This window comes from Amblyomma maculatum, chromosome 1 (assembly GCF_055883805.1).
Source record: "Amblyomma maculatum isolate TAMU_Amacu chromosome 1, ASM5588380v1, whole genome shotgun sequence".
Lineage (NCBI taxonomy): Eukaryota > Metazoa > Arthropoda > Arachnida > Ixodida > Ixodidae > Amblyomma > Amblyomma maculatum.
This window is the reverse complement of record NC_139344.1, coordinates 391291539-391302235: the sequence shown is the minus strand read 5'-3', so window position 1 is coordinate 391302235 and position 10697 is coordinate 391291539. Positions and strand designations below refer to the sequence as shown.

The window sequence follows — 10697 nt, the reverse complement described above, 5'->3', positions numbered from 1 at the left end:
CATGCTGTGCGATTTATATGTTCTGACTAATAACCTTTACCAAGCGTTACAGCCCTAAAAATATGCTGAACAGGAAGATTTATCACAGCGTTGCCAACATGCACGTTTAACACTTTTTATGAGCTTTAAAGCATACATTACTTCGCAATGATTTATTCAAGTCGCCTCATCATCTTTCCAGAAGGTGATCATTTCAAAGTTCAATGCATAAGTGCCATTCACCGCCGTACACGGATTTCTTCATACCTTATGCTATCATTGAATGAATATCTTGCCACCGGACATTGCTACAGATATTGACATGAAAACCTCCGAGAGATATTTCGCTGCGACAGAAATATGGATAACATTTTGTCCATGATGTTCTTCATTTTTTCCTTCGTTTCAGGCTATGCCTGTTTAAATGATGTTTTTGTTGGGCTTGTTCTTCTGAAATATATAGCGGCCAATTTTAATAAGGTTCCGCCCCTCCCCCCCCCCCCCCCCCCCCGCCGCTTCGCTTCCTGTGTAATATTCTCCTCTGCATGGTCTTTAGCGGTAACCTCAATAAATAAATAAAAATCGCGGCTCCTCTCGTCATCGAGAGTAGATGTAAGCATGGTCATGGGGTAACGGGCATGACACTATGGTGCCGTCCCTGGGAACGGCCCTGAAGCTGTTGTTCTGTGCAGCTCCCCTGTCAATCTTTTATTATACCTGCTCATCGGTTAGGCCAACGCGCTCAAACCAGAATCGGACGCCCTAGAGCTGCGCTTTTAAAAGGGTGCTTCTAAAACCTGTGTGGAGTTTTGCAAAAAAAAGGGAATGTAATGCAAATGATATAGAGCTGTTCGTTTCAGTTGTACCTACATTCATTTTTTGCTTCCACGCTTACTTCTGTCATCACTGATAGATCAACAGCATTTCAGTAAACTACATACGCCATAGCGGAAGACACATAAGATATCCCTTCGCTCACATGACGTATTGTGAGGTAATCCAATCTCAACGTTCCCGTGTTACTGTACTGGAACTGAATTCCAACTGCTGGTAAGCAGCCTTCTTGAGAAGGGCTTGTCTCCCGCCCATGCAAATTGGCCAACGAAGCAGACAGTCGGAAGACTGCTTCGCATGTACAACCCCATAGAATGTGTGTTTGATCATCTAGCGCATACAAAGAAGTGCTGTATAATGGAGATGGAGTGGTCCTGCGCGTCAAGCTCATGACATCAAGCTGTCAGCAATCTCTTCAAATCTAGAGGCACAATAACAATAAAGTCGGCTTGCTACCGTGAAACGACAGCCATGAGGACCAGCATAATAGCTACGAACTGACCACAGGCTGTTTATATAACGCCCACACACACACAAAAAAAAAAAAAACTCGAACCAAGGAAAAAAAAATCTGCGCTACAAAGATGAGAGGGGATGGCCTGCGCTCTCCTGGGCGAGGAGTAAGTAAACAATGTCTCGGTCTCTCTCTCTCTCTCTGCTCAATGTTTACTTACATGTTGCTTCACCGCGAGGCGATGTGCTGGCCACGCGGCTTCGATTCAGAGTAGTATCCCCTCCGCACCCTACACCGTGAATGCGGCGATAGTCGAGCGAACCGGCGTCGTTAGAGGCCGCACGCTGGAGGCGGTTTACACGGGACATTATATATATATATATATATATATATATATATATATATATATATATATATATATATATATATATATATATATATATATATATATATATATATATATATATATATATATATTGTAGGGGTGTGTTTATTCGGTGAACCCAGATGATTCCAGCCGCTCAGGGGAGACTCGCAGCGAAGCGTCAGGCGTGGCGAAAGAGCAAGGCAGCGAACAACTTCTTCGTCCTTGAGAGCGGCAGCACGCGACGCATGTCAGTGGTTATATCGATGAAGATTACCACACTACAGTTTCCCCCCGGGCAGAGAAGGAGCCATCCTGGCGACTCATGGTGCCGAAAGGACAGACGGATCGTAGTAGGGCTTGATTCGGTCCACATGAACTATTTCGCGTCCACGGCGACGCAAGTCCGCAGATGGCGTAACGGGCTCAACTACGTAGTTCACAGGAGATGTTTTTTGAAGGACTCGGTATGGACCGTGATACCGAGCAAGAAGCTTCTTTGACAGGCCGGCGGTTGTGGCAGGAACCCAGAGCCACACCAGGGAGTTGGGCGCATATGAAGGCGCCTCACCAGTGTCACGATGGTGTTTTTGTTGCCACTGATTTTCCTTTGTAAGCGAACGAGCGAGCTGACGGCATTCTTCTGCGTACTGGGCGGCGTCCGAGAGTGGCGTCGATTCAGAAACATCAGGGCGGTAGGGAAAAAGCGCGTCCATTGTGCAGGTTGGCTCGCGCCCGTAAAGAAGAAAAAAGGGAGAGAATCCAGTGGTGGTCTGTATCGCAGTGTTGTACGCGTAGGTTACGAAGGGAAGAACGTGGTCCCAGTTGGAATGAGCGTCGTTGACGTACATGGCCAGCATGTCACTCAGAGTACGGTTGAAGCGTTCTGTCAGGCCATTCGTCTGAGGGTGGTAAGAAGTAGCGGTGCGATGAATGATGCGACATTCTTTCAGTAGGGCCTCGAGAGCGTCGCACAAGAAAACGCGTCCGCGGTCACTGAGCAGTTCCTTCGGAGTCCCGTGGCGAAGAATCAAGTTGTTGAGAATGAACAAAGCAACGTCTCTTGCAGAGGCAGAGGGTAACGGTGATGTTTCAGTGTAGCGAGTCAGATGGTCTACTGCCACAATAATCCACCGGTTTCCAGCAGGAGTAGTCGGAAGAGGGCCATAGAGATCTATGCCAACGCGGTCAAACGGACGAGCAGGGCAGGGTAATGGCTGCAACGAAACAGAGGACTTCTGAGGAGTTTTTCGGCGTTGACAAGATTCGCAAGCGCGCACGAAATGTCTAACGAAGCGGTACATTCCACGCCAGTAAAATCGCAGACGTAGGCGCGTGTAGGTTTTCAATACGCCACCGTGAGCACATTGTGGGTCACCATGGTACGCAGCACAAATGTCGGCGCGGAGATGACGCGGGATGACTAGAAGCCACTTCCGTCCATCAAGCAAATAATTGCGGCGATAGAGAAGACCGTCACGAATGGAGAAGTGGTGTGCTTGGCGGACGAGCGCTTTGGATGAATGACCGGCAGTAGGACTTGAGAGAAAATTCAAAAGTGCATTGATCCAGGGGTCATTCCGCTGCTCGGTAGCCATGTCGATAGTTGTAAGAGTCGACAAATCGTAGGCACAGACGTGGTCAGACGAATTATCTCTAGGCAATGGCGAGCGGGAACTCGATGGTGTATAAACTCGATGGTGTATAAGACGTCTTCGATGAGAACACGGGCCGTGCACGCCGCTGAGGGATGAATGCGCTGTGATGAGGCGGTGCGAAGCGAAAAGTCGGAAAGTGCGGTGGTCACCTTACGAAGACGACGGCAAAGAGCTTCACTGATGACTGATACGGCAGCGCCCGTGTCGACTAGAGCGAGTACTGCGACGCCGTCGACAAACACTTGAATTACGTTAGTGGGAGAACACCGAGGACTTGAAGAGTTCGAACCAAGCGCAGTTCTTGCCCCGGGAACTGCGACTGTTAGTTTCCCTCAACGGTGCCGGTAGAACGTCGGAGTGGGGACGGGGAACGGCGACGAGGGGAAGGTGATCGGCGAGTTGTGTACGTTTGATTGTCACGAGATACAAATTCGGAACTGGGCGGATTTCTCGGCGAGGGCTGGTCTGTATTGTAGGAGTAGTTCCATAGTTCAGGTCGAGAAGGTGGAAGGCGTTGGCGGCAAAGGCGTGCGACATGGCCCGGCAGCCCGCAAGAGTAGCAGATTGGTCGGTTGTCCGCGGTACGCCAAGGGTTCGTAGGGCGTTGGCGTACCCTTGGAATAGGGACATGGAATGCAGACCCAGGCAAAGGCGAAGGAAGGTTGGAAGGAGCGGCCTGGTAGGAAAGAGATGCTGATGGCATGAGCGGCCTGGCCGCAACTTGGGCGTAAGTCAGTGGTGCCGTTACTTGCGCTGGCACGGGGCTGGGCGGCAGCACAGGGCTGGGCGGGAGCATGGAGCTGGGAGGAAGGACGTCAGCGATGTGATCTTGAACGGCACGCCGTATGGTAGGGGCCAAAGACGGAGCCATGTCAGGAACAAGGCGGCCACTATCCTGTAACTGAGGGACCAGCGATAGCTGGCGGGCGACCTCTTCTCGAACGAAGGCTTTGATTTGCTGAAGTAAAGGGCTGTCCTCTGATGGGGTAGAACCGCCCAGCGCAAGTGTAGAGATGGCGTCGTCTCTAACACCGGACCGCCGGGTAGAAGCGCGCTTCTTACGAAGCACGTCGTAGCTCTGGCAAAGCTTGATCACGTCACTCACCGTGGCAGGATTTTTTACCCAGAGCATTTGGCACGCGTCGTCAGAGATGCCTTTCATGATGTTCTCGATCTTATCCGCTTCAGTCATTAGCGGATCGACACGCTTGCATAGGTCCACGATGTCCTCTATATAACTAGTGAACGACTCATCGACTTGCTGAGTGCGCTCACGCAAGCGTTGTTCTGCCCGGAGCTTGCGAACTGCAGGGCGGCCGAACACTTCTGCAAAATTCTTTTTAAATGCAGACCAAGATGGCAGGTCTGCCTCATGGTTGCGAAACCAGAGGTTCGCCACGTCAGTCAGATAAAAGATTACGTTGCTTAGCTTGATAGCGTCGTCCCATCTGTTGTAGCTACTGACGCGCTCATATGCCGCCAACCAATCGTCGACGTCCTGGTCGGCTGTGCCACTGAAGAAGCACGGATCACGCTGCCGTAGAGCTCCAGAACACAGCACGGTGGTTGGGAGGGGCGACGATGTCGTGGCAGTGTCGTCCGGCATGCTGGAAGCAGAGGGTAACGTGCGGCTTCTTAGTTCCAGGGTGGACGGGAACGTACCCAGCAGCACCTGCACCAATTGTAGGGGTGTGTTTATTCGGTGAACCCAGATGATTCCAGCCGCTCAGGGGAGACTCGCAGCGAAGCGTCAGGCGTGGCGAAAGAGCAAGGCAGCGAACAACTTCTTCGTCCTTGAGAGCGGCAGCACGCGACGCATGTCAGTGGTTATATCGATGAAGATTACCACACTACAATATATATATATATATATATATATATATATATATATATATATATATATATATATATATATATATATATATATATATATATATATATATATATACATACATATATATACCAACGGCGCGTTGTTTTTCCTTCTGCTTTGCATTTATTATTCTTTCTCCCTAAAATCACCATAAAACTCTATTCTTGTCAATATCAACAACAAACGTAAAACAAAAAAAAAATCCTCCCCCACGTTTACTTCGACTCGCAGACTTTGATATATATATATATATATATATATATATATATATATATATATATATATATATATATATATATATATATATATATACCACGGTAGTCGGCGAGGTCGGCCATATATCTCGTCTCATTTGGCAGATAGGCTTTTGGGACGACGGATTTACCGCGTATTACCGAGCTAACGCTTGCGAACGCGCTGGCCATGCTGCATACACGACCATGCAGCTGGAAGGGAGGCTTGCGGAAAGAGGGACACCGCGGTGCCGAGGGGCCCACCGTCGTAAAACGCGTAGATTTCACGGTCGCCCTGGGAAAGCGGTGAAGAGAGCGTAGGCCGCCCGTGCCGGAGGTCGCTGTGCGCGAAACCGCGAGGGAATGGCCATCAAAGGAAATGTAACCTGTTTACGGACGGACGGGGTGGGGTCTGGGAAGGGACACAAAAAATGGATGTGGGCTGAACGATAAACTGGAAGGTCGGACCAATAGGAGCCCTGAAGCAAGAAACAGTAAAGAGATGGTCATAAACACATGATCGTGCAGTGTATTGTTGTTACATTATCTGTATGTATGAATGGGCCTAATCGATTAATGTAAACCCTGGAGGAGTGACGCAACAAGCAATACTGGGAAGGGGACCGACTTTTTCTCACTTCCCCATTACACATACCCCTACATAACGAAACATTTTATATTGAAGACTCCCCCCCCCCCCCCCCCCTTCCTCTTTAGGTGAATAACATTTTAAAAAGGCTCTGTACGTGCGGGACCGTGCCCACTTCGCCAATTCCCCCTAGCGTTCGCTCCTAGACTTGCCCATAAACGAGGGAAACGAGTCCTTGCGGCGCGATGTTGTTCAGCGGAAGCCATGACTCTGTTCCATCAGACGTGGACTAGGTAGAGCAATAAAATGCTTTTGGAGCGGGAAAAGTTGCCAAAGGGCAGTTTCCTGGTCACTAATTGTCATTGGTTTCGATCATTCCAACAGGTGCCAAAAGCAACAAAATGCATGCACTTCGCTTTTTGATATGCTATTGCGACAATTCCATAGTATGATTATTACCGTGATAATGTCTGATGTTATTAAATGTGAATCGTTGTTCATCGGAGAGCGAATTTTATATAAAATGAAATAGTGTTCATTGAGTCTTCGGTTCGGCAACCATGTGCCTATTGGAGACATTATAGAGGCCATTTGCACACACTCGTGCAGGCGAAGACGCAAAGATGCAGACGAAGACGGAATACCAAGACGCAAAAGAGCGTCTTGGCATTGCGCGGGTTTACAAACTCTCGTTCTATTATGTATACGTCATATAAAAGCCAGCTATTTCAGCAATTGAAATTGTTAAAGTTTTAGACCATCAACCTAGTTCTGGTTACCCCAGAGCGCTGGCAGCCACGTTCTGGGACCCGAGATATTTTTGGAATCTGCGCCGCTCCTTCGGGTGCTTATAGCGGCATAGCTGCAATTCTTCGACTCCGTCTAATATGTCTATTTTTTTATTTCTAAGCCTGCAGTTTTTATTTTAAATTCACGAGGCGGAATATGATTCATCGCAAAAATAAGAGCATGTGCGCGATCCATATAATTCAGTAATAAACACCGTGAGAAATATGACAGCCAGAATATACTGTTACAGATGCGACCAGAATTCCGCAAAACACGTCACTCGATCGGTTTCTCGTCACCGGCGCGCAGAATTTTCTGCAAATGCTTTTCACTCCCAGGCGTTTTTTTCTTGTGTGTGTGCGTGTTGTTTTGGCGCCTTTAATTTATAATGAATAGACACCAACTAGCTTAACAAGAAGTTCTCTTAAGCTACGTTTTTTGCCAAATTTGTTGCAGAGGTTTAGCAATGAATACACTTTTGTAGGAACTTAAAAAGTGGTCGCATTTATATTCATTGATATTGGTGCGATGACTTCGAAGCATTGCTGCTGTTTCATAAATAAGCGCCCGTGGTTCGTGTTCCCATTTTCAACAGTCTCTTCTTTTTTCGTGGACGCGCTTTCACACAACCTTGCGTTTATATTTTGTGCACCGCAGACGCATATCAACTGGTGCTGCTCCTTCATTAATTAAAAATGCACGAAATTGGAAAACTTTATGTGTTGCTGCATTCCGAAATCAAATATATATCGCGTGACTGTCGATGGAAAATCAGTAGACGCATTGACACCTAGCTCCGACAAGCCACGGCTCAATGCATGTGAGCCTTGAATATGCCGTTACCGTGCCTATGTTTAGAACGACCGACCACCATTTGCACTGACTACAAATATTGCTCAGCTTACAACTTGGTTAGAAGCGACACATTTGAATAATTATAAGTCAATATCAACATTCCTGTTGTAAGCCAGTCTGTTAGTTATTCGCAGAACTAAATCTAAGGAACGAATCCAAAATCAATATTACTTACAGAGGAACACATTAGTATATTTGTTCACTCAAAAACTTTGCACGCCTCTTCGGCTTGTCAATCCCATGTGGTCAAAATTAACTGGAGCAAGGAGCTGAGGTTTAAGTCATTTAGACATGGTTTTTATCACTAAACAAGTACTGAGCGAATAACGAGCAAGTGTGTAACCGTCCTGTGTTGTGCGAGACGCTACTTTGTGCAAAATCTGTATTGTGGCGTATTCAGATGATTTCAACCACGTGAAAGCAAGCGCCCAACTGTCAGCATCAGTAGAAGAGTATTATCTCGTGTGCCGTCCAGCTTACACAGTTGAAATTTCCGGCGTCCTCCACTACGGCGTCTCTCATAGCCTGAGTTGCTTTGGGACGTTAAACCCCACAAACCAAACCAAACAACCAACAATGCAGAAGGGTGTATCTTGCTCGCTTCCCTGAAAAGGGCAGGAGTGCTACGCGGTTTCCATCAAGACACTGTTTACCCAAGCGGCAGTCAGTCAAGTAGAGATGAGTCTTGTCGTCTTCTAAAATTCCTGCGAGACTCCAATCTGGACCCGAAGTGGTGATAACGGCAGCAATTGTCTAAAGTGGGCGAACCTCATAAGGGAGGGCTCCGGAAATTTCGATCACCTGGGGTTCTTTAACGTGCACTGACATCGCACATCACACGGGCGCCTTGCTTTTCGCCTCCATCGAAAAGCGGTCGCCGCTGCCGGGATTCGATCCCACATCCTCCGGCACGGAATTCGACGCCACAACCACTGCGCCGACACGGCGGAGCCTTAATTATGGAGTTTAATTAATATCGAAGAGTGGGTACGAGTACAGTGACAACTTATATATCTGTACTGCGTCATTGTCCCGTGACAGATAATCTGCTTTTGTGCTAGCTAGCACTGAAGGTGAGCTGTCTTTCCGTCTGGGGATTTCTCGAAGCTGATCGCTCAAATTTTTTGTGTATAGAACGAAAATTCACTACGGCTAGTGAGTTGGAGCAGCACACGATACCAAAAGTTTTTTTTTTTTTTTTTTAATCAACCTGTCAGTCTTTATCTGCATTTCTATGCACACATTCTCAATTACTTCATTCGGCAGGAGGTCCCAAAACAAGAGTTGTGGGAAACCTCCCACAGGTAATGATTTGATAATTAATAGTCTGATAATTCTGAATCAATAATTTGAACCTAACTATAATAACTTAGACCACGATTTTTTTTTTTTTTCAACCAATTCCAATGTCTACATCAGTGCATGCAAGTTTGATTAAATTTTTTTTATATCGGTTCCTTTCACCATTCAGTGTTTTCCTGTACATTTGTTCTTGGGATTCTTTCTGCCCCGATTATATGGATGTATTTTTTTGTACCCCAAAATGAAGTGAAACGCCAGCCAGAATTGCATTTTGCGAAGGGATTAAAGATAGCGCTAACATTTGCGAACTAATAATGAGTATCCACATTCAGCTCCTCGAATTATATTTTCTTTGAGCTGTGTTTTCTTCAGCAGGTTCAGAAGTCATAGTATATGCGTAGTACAAAGATATCCTCAAATATGTGTCAAAGTGAGACGTTGTATCCCAACCCACTCATTTTTAAGCATTTAATGGTTGATTGTAATGTACATTTTCGTTGTTACATATAACTGCATGCGTCTTTGTGATCTCTCATGCTATCCCTGTATTGGAGTAGAGGGCTTCCAAGCTGTTTTACGGAACTTTCCCCTTATCTCCCATCCTTTTTCTGAATGGAAATAGATAAAAATAGAAACAACAGCGACGAATAAGCGTGCAATAATTAAGCGCACATCAAAGTACAAAAAAAAAAAGAAGTGAGCCTGTATCTGTTTATGTTTGGAGAACTGTGCGGTCCGCAAAAGACCAGGGTTTCTTACGCCTAATTCAGTTAGTTTCAGCCACGTAAACCGAAAAATCTATTGAAATCAGCCTCATATATACCAAGCTTCATGTTAACATCTAGTGTTGCCTCAAAAAAGTACAAGCATTCAGCTACGCCCCACTGCGAGTTACACCTCATTGAATTAAGTCATCAGTTACGAGTGCTCTTCCGTGCGCGAGAGAAGAGTTAATTGAAAGATTCCCGGCTTACCCGTACACTCGCCGTAAAGAGTGCGTCACACTGCGCACGAAATCCGACTCTTCGCTGGACCCTCCAGAACAACGGTCAACGCATCTCCTCCCCCACGTATCACTTGCGGGAATATTTACTGCTCAGCTCGTCGCCAATCAGCCGCGATCACTTGCCGAAGCGCTGGCGCAGTCCTGTTGGGAATTGGAGCAACGCATGACGCAGCTCTCGAGTGATTTTGTGTCGATGGTGCCAACGCGCAAGGCGCCAGGTCGTCGGCAACACCACGCTGCTTACAGACGGCATCGATAAATGTCTTCGCGTGCAACGCTTTGCGTGGCCCGTATACTCGCTCCCCAAGCTACAGCCGACGAAAGGTTACATACTTGGCGGGGCAGAGAGGGCGACCGGCTTCACAAAGGATGCTTAATCTTTTGACGTCAAATAGGCGCGTAGCCCCGGAGCGCCATCTGTGATGCTGAGTGCGCGCTGCGAGCTTTCTGCCTCTTCTACCCGCACTTGAGAGACTCGACAGCTGCACACAATGCGCACCGAATATGCGCCGCAAACAACTGGTTATTTCAACATCCCTACCCAAATAGCGCTCGAGGCAAGGTTTAAAAGGACTCCTGACAACTGCCCGATAAAAAAAAAAAAAAAAAAAAAAAAAAAAATCGCTACTTCGACGACGTATCTGGAACGTTTGGTCGTTTTTGTTTTTGTTTTTTGAGGACTTATTACCAGCAGATTTGCAGCCGCCGAAATTTAAAAGATTTCGCAACGTTTATCGCTGATACGCTCTCTCGTATTCGGT

At 47.0% G+C, this 10697-nt stretch overlaps 1 protein-coding gene across 2 annotated transcripts in view; it reads right to left on the bottom strand.

The window, feature by feature from the left end:
* LOC146208539 (potassium voltage-gated channel protein Shaw-like) overlaps positions 1-10296 on the bottom strand; it is a 113767-nt gene extending 103471 nt beyond the window's left edge. The window contains exon 1 of one of the 2 annotated variants that reach the window (XM_084594576.1): positions 9905-10296. The gene's annotated coding sequence lies outside the window, so the exon portion shown is untranslated. The remainder of the gene's footprint in view (positions 1-9904) is intronic. The other variant, XM_084594584.1, reaches the window with a different exon arrangement.
* Between the last annotated feature and the right edge of the window lie 401 nt (positions 10297-10697).